A 12,998-nucleotide genomic window follows, 5' to 3' on the forward strand; every position below is an offset into this window, starting at 1 on the left:
GTGCAGGGGGAGGGTAAGCGGACACAGTACAGTGGGCAGGAGGGTATAGTACAGTGGTTAGGAGGGTAAGCGGACACAGTACAGGGGGCAGGAGGGTATAGTACAGTGGTTAGGAAGGTACAGTGCAGGGGGAGGGTAAGCGGACACAGTACAGGGAGACAGGAGGGTATAGTACAGTGGTTAGGAAGATACAGTGCAGGGGGAGGGTAAGCGGACACAGTACAGGGGGCAGGAGGGTATAGTACAGTGGTTAGGAGGGTACAGTGCAGGGGAAGGGTAAGCGGACACAGTACAGGGGGCAGGAGGGTATTGTACAGTGGTTAGGAAGATACAGTGCAGGGGGAGGGTAAGCGGACACAGTACAGGGGGCAGGAGGGTATAGTACAGTGGTTAGGAGGGTACAGTGCAGGGGGAGGGTAAGCAGACACAGTACAGGGGGCAGGAGGGTATAGTGCAGGGGGAGGGTAAGTGGACACAGTACAGGGGGCAGGAGGGTATAGTACAGTGGTTAGGAAGATACAGTGCAGGGGGAGGGTAAGCGGACACAGTACAGGGGGGAGGAGGGTATAGTACAGTGGTTAGGAAGATACAGTGCAGGGGGAGGGTAAGCGGACACAGTACAGGGGGCAGGAGGGTATAGTACAGTGGTTAGGAGATTACAGTGCAGGGGGAGGGTAAGCGGCCACAGTACAGGGGGCAGGAAGGTATAGTACAGTGCAGGGGGAGGGTAAGCGGACACAGTACAGGGGGCAGGAGGGTATAGTACAGTGGTTAGGAAGATACAGTGCAGGGGGAGGGTAAGCGGACACCGTACAGGGGGCAGGAGGGTATAGTACAGTGGTTAGGAAGGTACAGTGCAGGGGGAGGGTAAGCGGACACAGTACAGGGGGCAGGAGGGTATAGTACAGTGGTTAGGAGGGTACAGTGCAGAGGGAGGGTAAGCGGCCACAGTACAGGGGGCAGGAGGGTATAGTACAGTGGTTAGGAGGGTACAGTGCAGGGGGAGGGTAAGCGGACACAGTACAGGGGGCAGGAGGGTATAGTACAGTGGTTAGGAAGATACAGTGCAGGGGGAGGGTAAGCGGACACAGTACAGGGGGCAGGAGGGTACAGTGCAGGGGAAGGGTAAGCGGACACAGTACAGGGGGCAGGAGGGTATAGTACAGTGGTTAGGAAGATACAGTGCAGGGGGAGGGTAAGCGGACACAGTACAGGGGGCAGGAGGGTATAGTACAGTGGTTAGGAGGGTACAGTGCAGGGGGAGGGTAAGCGGCCACAGTACAGGGGGCAGGAATGTATAGTACAGTGCAGGGGGAGGGTAAGCGGACACAGTACAGGAGGCAGGAGGGTATAGTACAGTGGTTAGGAAGATACAGTGCAGGGGGAGGGTAAGCGGACACAGTACAGGGGGCAGGAGGGTATAGTACAGTGGTTAGGAAGATACAGTGCAGGGGGAGGGTAAGCGGACACAGTACAGGGGGCAGGAGGGTATAGTACAGTGGTTAGGAGGGTACAGTGCAGGGGGAGGGTAAGCGGCCACAGTACAGGGGGCAGGAGGGTATAGTACAGTGGTTAGGAGGGTACAGTGCAGGGGGAGGGTAAGCGGACACAGTACAGGGGGCAGGAGGGTATAGTACAGTGGTTAGGAGGGTACAGTGCAGGGGAAGGGTAAGCGGACACAGTACAGTGGGCAGGAGGGTATAGTACAGTGGTTAGGAAGATACAGTGCAGGGGGAGGGTAAGCGGACACAGTACAGGGGGCAGGAGGGTATAGTACAGTGGTTAGGAGGGTACAGTGCAGGGGGAGGGTAAGCGGCCACAGTACAGGGGGCAGGAGGGTATAGTACAGTGGTTAGGAGGGTACAGTGCAGGGGGAGGGTAAGCGGACACAGTACAGGGGGCAGGAGGGTATAGTACAGTGGTTAGGAGGGTACAGTGCAGGGGAAGGGTAAGCGGACACAGTACAGGGGGCAGGAGGGTATAGTACAGTGGTTAGGAGGGTACAGTGCAGGGGAAGGGTAAGCGGACACAGTACAGGGGGCAGGAGGGTATAGAACAGTGGTTATGAAGATACAGTGCAGGGGGAGGGTAAGCGGACACAGTACAGGGGGCAGGAGGGTATAGTACAGTGGTTAGGAGGGTACAGTGCAGGGGGAGGGTAAGCGGCCACAGTACAGGGGGCAGGAGGGTATAGTACAGTGGTTAGGAGGGTGCAGTGCAGGGGGAGGGTAAGCGGACACAGTACAGGGGGCAGGAGGGTATAGTACAGTGGTTAGGAGGGTACAGTGCAGGGGAAGGGGAAGCGGACACAGTACAGTGGGCAGGAGGGTATAGTACAGTGGTTAGGAAGATACAGTGCAGGGGGAGGGTAAGCGGACACAGTACAGGGGGCAGGAGGGTATAGTACAGTGGTTAGGAGGGTACATTGCAGGGGGAGGGTAAGCGGCCACAGTACAGGGGGCAGGAGGGTATAGTACAGTGGTTAGGAGGGTACAGTGCAGGGGAAGGGTAAGCGGCCACAGTACAGGGGGCAGGAGGGTATAGTACAGTGGTTAGGAGGGTACAGTGCAGGGGAAGGGTAAGCGGACACAGTACAGGGGGCAGGAGGGTATAGTACAGTGGTTAGGAAGATACAGTGCAGGGGGAGGGTAAGCGGACACAGTACAGGGGGCAGGAGGGTATAGCATAGGGGCAATAATGTATAATACAGACATTGTCTCTTCAATCAGAGCTACGCAGGGAAGCTGCCGTCACAGATCCTACCTATTCTGGCAGGCTGACACTAGGCTAAATCTACAACTGAAATGACATCTCCTCCTCTATCTCCCCTCTGCAGTCCTCTAGAACTTTAGAGGGGCAAAGGAAGAACCCTGAGGTGGAGCATCTTATTACTGCTGCTGCTTGTGTGGGTGGGATGTTAACTGTGCCAATCACATGGGATGAATAGGAGAAGAGGGACAGCAGGGCAGTACACATCCTGCCCACACAAGTAACAGCAGTAGTAAGATGCTCTGCCTTAGGATTCTTCACACGTAAGCATTTTCTTCAGCGTTTTGCAGAAATGCAGTACAGTCCATTTAACATGATTTCCTATGGGACATGTTCACACCTGTGTGTTTTCACCCAGTGCGTTTTTTGGTAAGGGTCAGGGACTTTTTTGCATTTTTGGTTCTATAGACTTCAATGGAAACACTGCAGAAAAGCATGTATTGCATTTTTGCTGCGTTTTTGCCACGTTTTTGATGTGTTTTGCATTTTAAATCCGCCTAGCAACAAGAAAAATTTTAAAAAAGAAAAAAAAATGCAAAATGCACCAAAAATGCAGCAAAAAGGCATTAAAAATGCAAGTGCAAAAACGCAACGCAGTGCAGAAACGGCTCAAACCTGCATAGGTGTGAACCCAGCCTGAAAATGGGAGATCCTGGTCTGCATAAGGATAAAAAAGGAGAAGGATTTGTGCTGGCATGAGGGAAGGGGGAGGAGAAGCAAATAGATGGGGGTCAAGGGGACTGGAGAAGGATGGTCAGGGATGGACATGGGGAATACTGCTGGCTGGTGAGGAATAGCCACAGTATAGCTAAAGCAAAGGGGCTCACTGGGAGAGAAGGAGTAATCTCCATTTAATAATAGAGATACAGTGTTGGGGGTGTGCAGGGTGGGGGACTCCAGCCATGTGTAGTGTTTGTGTATTGGACACATGCACACCTATGTGAAGGTGAAGGGCCTCCAGAGAGGAAGCAGATAGATGTGGAGGGAGGGGGAGTGAACTGGAGGGACTCTTGTTGAGAAAGTGTCAGGAACAGAATTCCAGCCAGCTGGTGGATGAGCTGTGAATTAGCAGGACTGCTAAGCTGGAAGAAGGGAGCGAGGGTTAACCATGATCTGAGAGAGGCAGTGTGACATGCAGAGATGGATGGATCTGTGCCAAGACAAAAGGGAACAGGACAGGATAGTGACTAAGGCAGGGGGGAAGATACCAGGGAGGGAGAGAAAACAGCTGGAGATTTGAGAAACCAATAATGTAACTGACCTCAACTGAAAGCGGAGGAACTGTGGGCGGGAAACTTGCAAGGGCCCCCCCATGCACTTAGGGCCCCTGGGCAGCCCTAGGAAGGGGCCCACTCTCAGTCCTGACACATTCCCGTTTTCCTATAGCGCCCGGCGGGAAAGGCTGCTGAAAGGAAAGACACACACACAGGTCATCATTCCTGTAATTGTCACACAACACCAATCTACCTCCCTGTCCAGGCCCCCTGTGTGCCCGGGCCCCCTACAGGAGGACCGGTGGTCCCATCCCATCAGTGGCCCTGCTATCAGCTATATGGGCAGCACAGTGGCTAAATGGTTAGCACTTCCACCTAGCAGTACTAGGGTCGTTGGTTCGTATCCCAGCCATGGCACCACCTGCCTGAAGTTTGCATGTTCCCCCTGTGACTGTGCTGGTTTCCTCCGGGTACTCCGGTTTCCTCCCACACTCCAAAGACATGCTGGTAGGTTAATTGGCTCCTGTCTAAATTGGCCCTAGTATGTGTATGTATGAATGTGAGTTAGGGACCTTAGATTGTACGCCCCTTGAGGGTTAGGGACTGATGTGAATGTACAATATATATGTAAAGTGCTGTGTAAATTGACAGCACTATATAAGTACCCGAAATAAATAAATAAATAACCACCGGTAGTCAGGACAGGTGCTAGACTATTTTTTGCGCCCTAGTCAAGACCAGCTACTTGCTCCCCCCAAAAAAAATTTATAAAAAGTTTTAAAAACAGTAGAAAATATTTAATCAAGAAAACATGAAACTGCTAAATTTATTTTAATTTACAAAAAGAAGTGCCATAAGAAGGTATGGGTATCAGAGTAAATACAAATGCATGCCACACTTTTCAGATATTTATTTGTAAACATTTTTGAAAACCATTTATAATTTTCCTTCCACTTTTTAATTATGTGCCAGTTTGTGTTGGTCTATCATATACTGTAAAATCCCAATAAAACACATTTACGTTTTTGGTTATAACATGACAAAATGTGGAAAATTTCAAGGTGTATGAATACTTTTTAATGGCACTGTATATAGTGTGAGGGATTAGTTAGACAATTTCTTCAGTTTATATCCACTCACATAGGCACAAACACTACCCAGTTGTTGGTCAAAATAAAATGAGATTATGCAATCAGATTGTGACGTATGCAGTCAGCTTTATTGTTATACTGGATACATGTTTTAGGCTTTGGACTAATGAATAGACACATTATGGTGTAGATACAGTAAAAGACTGAAGTATATCTAAATCCATACTTCCCAACTGTCCCTCATTTGGAAGGACTGGCCTCATTTGGAAGGACTGGCCCTCTTTTGGAGCCAAATACTCTTCCCTACTAACATTTCCCTGTTTTTGATCTGATGTATAGACCTGCAAAAAAATGTATTATTTAACTAAAAAAAGTGTTATACTGCACTAAAATCTTTCATCCCACCTCAAAATCATTGCATTAGAAATTCTGAAAAGCCAACAAAAAGGAATAGTAGTGGTTAAAAAATCAATTGTGGGATTAAGCATTCATTTTATACATAATAATTATTTGTGGTACACCTAGTATTGGAGGTGGCAGGGGTATGTTATTTGCCTATATACAGCATGCTAAAATGTTTTCTTCTTTCTCGTCTCAGAATGTTGGGAGGTATGCTAAAATAGGGGAGTCAGTTTTTTTGCCATCTGTGTCTCATTAGGAGGATTTCCTTTTACTTCCTTTCCGTTAAACTCAACAGGAAATGTGAGGATATCATTCCAATGTGATGGATATTCCATCTTAGAGAGTTGTCACAGGAACAGGTGTCCATGGTGGAAGATGTCCACTCTATTCCTGCTCTGCTGGTAACTCAAAATTTTGGATTTATCCTCATTTCCAATGGCATTGCGAATCAGGACAATTATGGTGAGTGAAGCTCCCCAAAATGTACAATAAAAAACAGAGGTTTTAACCCCACACCATTCTAACCAAATCTACCCCCCCCCCCCCCAAAAAAAACCAAACAAACAAAAAAAGCTAACTTTTGTCAATAGTTATAGTTCAAGACATTTGCTTTCCAAGTTGCAAATGCAAATTTTTGGCATTAGTGTGCAATACTAGAACGGCACTCTTTGTATTCGTGAGCTGCATACCAGTAAATCAATCCACTTCCCACAGCGAGATAATATTCTGCTTGTGCTTTTAATGCATTATTTTGAGCTAATATCCCCTGGACTGTAGTTAGTAAGTGAAATTAGACTCTGGCTCTGATTCCAGTTAATTACCTCCATTGCAATTAGAAAGGAAAGGCAAGATCAGATTTTATCACACACTTTCATTGTTGTGCTTTGCAGGATGTCATTCTTTGAAGAGGGCATGCAAACAGAAATAAATTGTTTTTACCCTTCTGGGAAGCAATCTCTCCACCTTTTTTCTTCAAATCCCAAAGAATGTTTGCCCCTGCAAATGTAGCATATACTCTAAATTCACACACTGGTTATTCTGCCCCAGAGACTTTCCGTATAGCGGACCACACATGCCAAATTGTTATTGTTCAGATTAATGACACATTTCCATCGGTATTTACATCTAATTTATCAGATTTAATACAATGGAGCACAGTGGTTAAATGGTTAGCACTTCCACCTGGCAGTACTAGGGTTGTTGGTTTCAATACGAACCACGGCACCACCTGCTTGGAGTTTGTATGTTCTCTCTGTGCCTATGTCGGTTTCCTCCCAGTACTCCGGTTTCCTCCCACACTCCAAAGATATGCTGGTAGGTTAATTGAATCCTGTCTAAACTGGCCCTAGTATGTGTGTGTATGAATGTAAGTTAGAGACCTTAGACTATATGCCCCTTGAGGGTTAGAGACTGATGTGAATGTACTATATATATGTAAAGCGCCGCGTAAATTGACGTAAAGTACCTGTAATAAATAATAATACCTGACAAGTTTGTGAAATAAATTGTTCATGGTTGCAAGGGAATAAAACTATGAAAATAAAATAAAAAATGCAAACCTTTAAGTATTTTTTCTAAATTAAGGAATTTTGCACCCCTAGATATGATCCCTGGTTCCTGGTAAGGTAAGTGTTAATCTGGGAATTATACTTTCATCCATGGGTGCAACCAGAGATCTGAAGCTGTAAAATTTGGATCCTGGTAGCTTAATTTTTGTCCCTGATCGCTAATGGTACTAAAACACTGCTCTGCAATGTGCAAGTTTAAGTAACTGGTCCCAGTAGAATTCTTCGAGAGTTTCATGATACCCAGCATGCTAGGGGCAGTGTTAAAAAGTCATTAGGTTGAGAAAACACATCAGGTGGACAAGAAAGATGATGACATAACACAGGAGGTGGGTAAGAGAGCATTATACACCTTTTAGCCTTCCCTGCTAATGAACTTAGCAGCAGATAACATTGGCCAGAAGTGTCAACACCTTTTTAATCCTCCAGTCTGTATTGGGTGCCCACCCTGAAGCTCCTCCCTACTCAACAACAATGCGTCCAAATGGAGGGAAAGAGCCACACACTGATGACATCACAATGCTTAAAAAATGTGTAAAGGTAACACAGATCTACATAATGACATCCCACCTGTCATCTACCTGCCCTAACACGTTTTACCCAAAAGGGCCCATTCCTTCCATCTTAGTTCTCCTTCTTTGATCCTATTAGAGATTTGGTATCATTTAATATGTGCATTGCTGCGCCTCCCTGAGTGTCAACAGAAACCTCCCAATTTTCATATAAAACTAAAGAAAAATATTAATTAGTGAAAGTGCTTGTGATTTCAAAGTGCAAATACATACAATTTATAAAATCAACAAATCCCCACATGTGCCAAAATCTAAAATCACATGAATCACTTTCAAGAGATATAAACAAATAAAGTGCTCATATTAAGGTGCAAATATCACTTATGAAAAAACATCCATATATCTGTGCAATAATCTTATAAAGTCTATGTGCTCTTTCAAAACCATGCATATGTGCGTGATCCTCCACCATTCAAATCCGCACTCACCTCCACTCTGCGACCTGCCCTCTCACAGGTCAATATGCCTATTTACTTATAATTAGGATTCTTAATTGGAATCTCTCTCTCATGTATGGTCTCTGTTCCAACCGATGGCTTGTTCTCAGTGGTTAAAATGGATCCTTCAGTTGTATGTGTAACTGGCCCTTTAAATTAGTGATCTCTGGTCTGCGGTAAAACTCACACAAAAGAGAGGGCCCCCATGGTGTAGTATAAAAGGGAATCACATTTCTTGAATAAAAAATGCACTTACAAATCTGACTTCCTCAGTAGTACATGACTTCCTAAATAGTATGATATGTGTGTAGGTGGAGCCGAGTGGCTGGGAGCTTGGACCCAGAGGTGATGTGAGACCATTAGATCCATACATTCATGTTCTCCCAACTTAACTACTGCAATGCTCTACTCGCTCTTGTACCTAGATCCACTAGTAATCCACTACAATCTATTCAAAGATTCTGCAGCCAGAATCCTGATTAAACCTGGTACAAGTGACCATATCATCCCTATCTTGGAGTGCTTGCACTGGCTACCCATCAAGTTTTGCATAGACTTTAAGATCCTCTTGCTCATCTTTAAGGCTCTTCATGGCTTGGCACCCTATTATCTGTCTGAACTTTTATCAACTTACTCCACCCTCGTAGCCTTCCCTCCTCAAATTCTGGTCTTCTGTGTTTCCTCCCTACTCACCTATACTCGAGACAGGGCCTTCTCCTGCCATGCTCCAAAACTCTGAAATTCACTTCCAAAGAACATCAGAGAGTCTTCTCTAAACTCATTCAAATCAAATCTTAAAATGTTTTTCTTTAGACAAACTTTCATGTACGTAATTGTCCTTTTTTTTTCTTTTGTTTTATCCTGTGTATCTCTTGTGTTTTTGCTTTTCTTTGTAAAGTACTTTGAGAAGCTACCTTTAAAGGCACTATAAAATAGAAAGGTTATTAAAAACAAAGATTTAAACATATAGTAATAATGTATTAAGAACTATTTATAAACATAATATTTAAAAAAAAACAAACAGTTCAAATAAAATGTACCCCACATCATTATTCGTTTCCCTAAATGAATAGCTTATCATATTAAACAACACTCCCTGTGTTCTTTTGGCTTTTGCATCCACTTGGCATTGCGCTCATTGTCTAATTGTCTACAGTATATTCTCTTCTGTTTGTACCCTTGCTGTCTTCTTTCTTCCTTGCCTTGCTCTGCTGCATCCAATCTCATTCTTCTGCTCTGCCTGACTGTCTTATGAACTTTCTATGATCCTTTTTTTTATCTGTGCTTTCCTTATTTGTCAGTGCTTCTATGTTCTTCTCATAAGTACCATATCTCCTAGAATCACTCCTCAATACTTGCACAAAGCGTCTCTGAGCAAAGCTCAGTCTTTTCTGTAGTTGCTTTCCAACTGTCACACTGTTGTGCCATTTTCCCCCAAAGCCTTTTGCTTGAAGTTGCTTTTTTTCTCTGGGAGCTCTCTATTTAAATTTTTAAATTACCTTTTCACCTTGATGTCTTTCACTTACTCATCTGTGGAGGTTCTCATTTTTCCTGGTCATAGAATAGATACTAGTAGTTAGTCACATTTGACTGGACTTGTTGCCATTTTGAAGTTTATTCAAGCTATTGTTTTTTTTCGGTAGAGTTGGGAAAGATTAGGGTTTGTGGCAGGTTTTTTATTTCAGTTTGTGTCTCCATTAGGAGAATTTGACCTAACGTTTGGATAGCTTAGGTACGAGGTTCACTAGGTCATGTGAACACAGAGAGTACTTACCCCCTCTCAAAAATTCAAACCTTTCCCTACTGTATTACAGAGGTGTTTTTATTGTTTTGTCAGTTTCCATTAGAGAGCTTTCCTATCACTTTCCTTGCCTTTGATCACAGGCCATTCACTGGGACAAGAAGTCACATTTGATATATTTGTACATTGCAATCATATCCCCTCCTCTCCACAGTGAATAATTGTAATTTACTGTATGTAATTGATCCTCATAGCTGCGGTCCTCCATCACCCTTATTAATTTTATTGCCCTTTGCTTTGCAATTCAACAACATCTTTCCTGACAGAGAGTGATTGGAAATGTGGTTGGAATTGACAAAAACATAAAACAGTAATTTTGTGTGAACTACAACCTTTGCAACAAGAAGTGTGACCCACCAGGTGCTTTGTTGATAGTATTCAAAACACATTTGTACTGGTGTATAGTAATTCCTTTATTTTTATCACTATCTATGGGTGAGCTATGCATTCAGCCTCTTCATTTGTCCTGGTGGTCATTGTCATGGGGACAGAAAGTGAGGAGGAAAATCCATAATGTTAAAGTTTTTGTCAGAACTGGAGTAAATGGGCATTTTAAAATAGGGGTACTTGTTCCAGCGACAATGTAAGAGGGAATGTCTATGAAGACAAAACGTACAGGGAAAGAAAACACACATCTCAGCAAAAATCAGTCTTGATACTTGAGTTTTTGGCCTTTTTCTTTCGTACTAAAAATTGTTTTTTTTGTATGCCCATTGTGCATAATTTGAAATATACATGTTGGCACACAAAATAAGTATATATTCAGTTGTGATACATCCTGTACAGAAAAGCCTACTTTTAGTTATTGGGCACTGTGCATGTGTATTATGTCATCCAATATACATCCAATTATCTTGGTAGAATGAGTTGATAGCATTGGAGCATGCTTCTGTACAATATTCTGAGGTATCACCCACAAGTCTGGCAAGCAGTGTCTATGGGGAGCCATAGTTATTGCTGTAGAATGACATATGTCTCTGTAGTGGGAATTTATTTAATAATGAGGTTGGCAAGCCTGGGGGCTATAAAATAATTGTATTAGGGCCCCAACAAATATTGTCCCTGTTGCGTTTGGATCATTTTCTATTCTTCACTTAGAAAAATGACATCTGCCATCTGAAACCCTGCTATAGGGAACATCAGCTAGAAGTCCAATATGTATTCTTGGGCTTCCTCCTACAGACAAAAATAGAATTGATTTTCAGGTTTTTCTGTATTTGTTTTTGCATTTTATCATCTCAGTAAGTACCCCATTATAATTCTATACGTTAGGTGAGCCTGGAAGAATTCTAACCTGCAACTAAGCCTCTATTTTCTACTTTACTTGATACTCACATGCCTAAGTTAGAATCTAAAGATAAGGCAGGGGATTATTTGGTGTGTAAGATCAGCGGTATAGCTCTTTGCAGCTTCAGGGCTTCATTCTTGACATATAAACCCCAAGACGCAAGACAGTGAAATTTCATAATCTACATTTCCCTAAGTAAAGTTTAAATGCTAACCTTTTCTTTGTTACTGCATGCCTTCATCTTGGATGTTAGTACCTTCTGCTAGCCATACACTTGAATGTCTTGGTAAGATTGCTGTTTAATTAAACAGAGGCACCCCCTCTGCATTACCAATTGAAAATCTAAATTTGTGTCACATCTGCATTCATGTCTTTAGGCCTAATGTAGTAACACTGAAGAAAATGTTCTGTGTTTCTGCCTTAAACCAATTTACACTATATGCTTGCTTGAGTCTTTCTTATTAAGGTTTGTGAGTACTGTGACATAGGTCAGTATTATTAGATTTAAAAGTAAATTAGCAGCCTCTATAAAACAAATGTTACATGAAAATCCAGTCAGTGTGTGAATCAATCAGTTGATCTGCATGGTTGATCATCAGTAGATTCCTGTGCTGACAAAGGGGGGCTGGAAACTCAGCAGAGAGAAAGATTTAACACAACCTGTATAAACAAAAACAAAAGCAACAGAGAGCGCACATCCACCCTAGTGTAACTCCATTAATTAATATTTTAAAAGAACTAAAACCAATGCACTCACATGATGGTAAAATGTATAAGGCACATCAGTCAATGGTCCTCCTCAGCTTCTCCCAGATCACCACCACAGTGTACAAGGGACTGGTGTAGCAACTACGCTCTCTGGATGCCAGCTCTCCATGTCAACAAATTAATGGTGGTACGAGAAAACGTGTAGTCGCTCCTGTGCATGTGTCCGGGCCAGCCGGTGCCACACTCCGTCCAGATGGGACACAACCCAGAGGGGAAGAGGGAGGTGATTGGTGTGCACAATGTGGTTGCTATGATGATGTATTTCGGAGGCCACCTTTATCAAATCATGCCCGCACACCTCGCCTGGAGTCTTAAAGACAGCAATAAAGGCCTCCCACTCAATTTTAAAGGAGAGACTCCAGGGACAATCTGTGGTGGGACTACAGCAACCAATATCACATCATACAAAGAAAATAGTAATGTTATTAATAACAAAACCATGCCTCTTTCTATGAGGTTCTAAGGATATATGCTTGTATATAAATTATATTGCCAAACGTATTGGGCCAGCCCTCCACATCATTGGATTCAGGTGTTTCAATCACCTCCATGGCCACAGGTGTATAAAATCAAGCACCTAGGCATGCAGACTGCTTCTACAAATATTTGTGAAAGAATGGCTCGCTCTCAGGAGATCAGTGAATTCAAGCGTGGTACGTGATAGGTTGCCACCTGTGCAATAAGTCTTTCCCTGAAATTTCCTTGCTACTAAATATTCCACAGTCAACTGTTAGTGGTATTATAACAAAGAGGAAGCAACTGGGAAAAACAGCAACTCAGCCACGAAGTGGTAGGCCACGTAAAATGAGAGAGCGGGGTCAGTGCATGCTGAAGCACACAGTGCGTAGAAGTCACCAACTGTCTGCAGAGTCAATATCTAAAGACCTCCAAACTTCATGTGGCATTCAGGTTAGCGCAACAACCATTTGTAGAGAGCTTCATGGAATGGGTTTTCATGGCCGAGCAGCTGCATCCAAGCCTTACATCACCAAATGCATTGGAAAGCGTCGGATGCAGTGCTGTAAAGCACGCTGCCTCTGGATGCTAGAGCATTGGAGATGTGCTATATGGAGTGTCAAATCATGTTTTTC

The sequence above is a fragment of the Staurois parvus genome, unplaced genomic scaffold, assembly GCF_062004578.1.
Source record: "Staurois parvus isolate SC_StPar_1 unplaced genomic scaffold, SC_StPar_1.0 ptg000147l, whole genome shotgun sequence".
NCBI classification, from domain to species: domain Eukaryota; kingdom Metazoa; phylum Chordata; class Amphibia; order Anura; family Ranidae; genus Staurois; species Staurois parvus.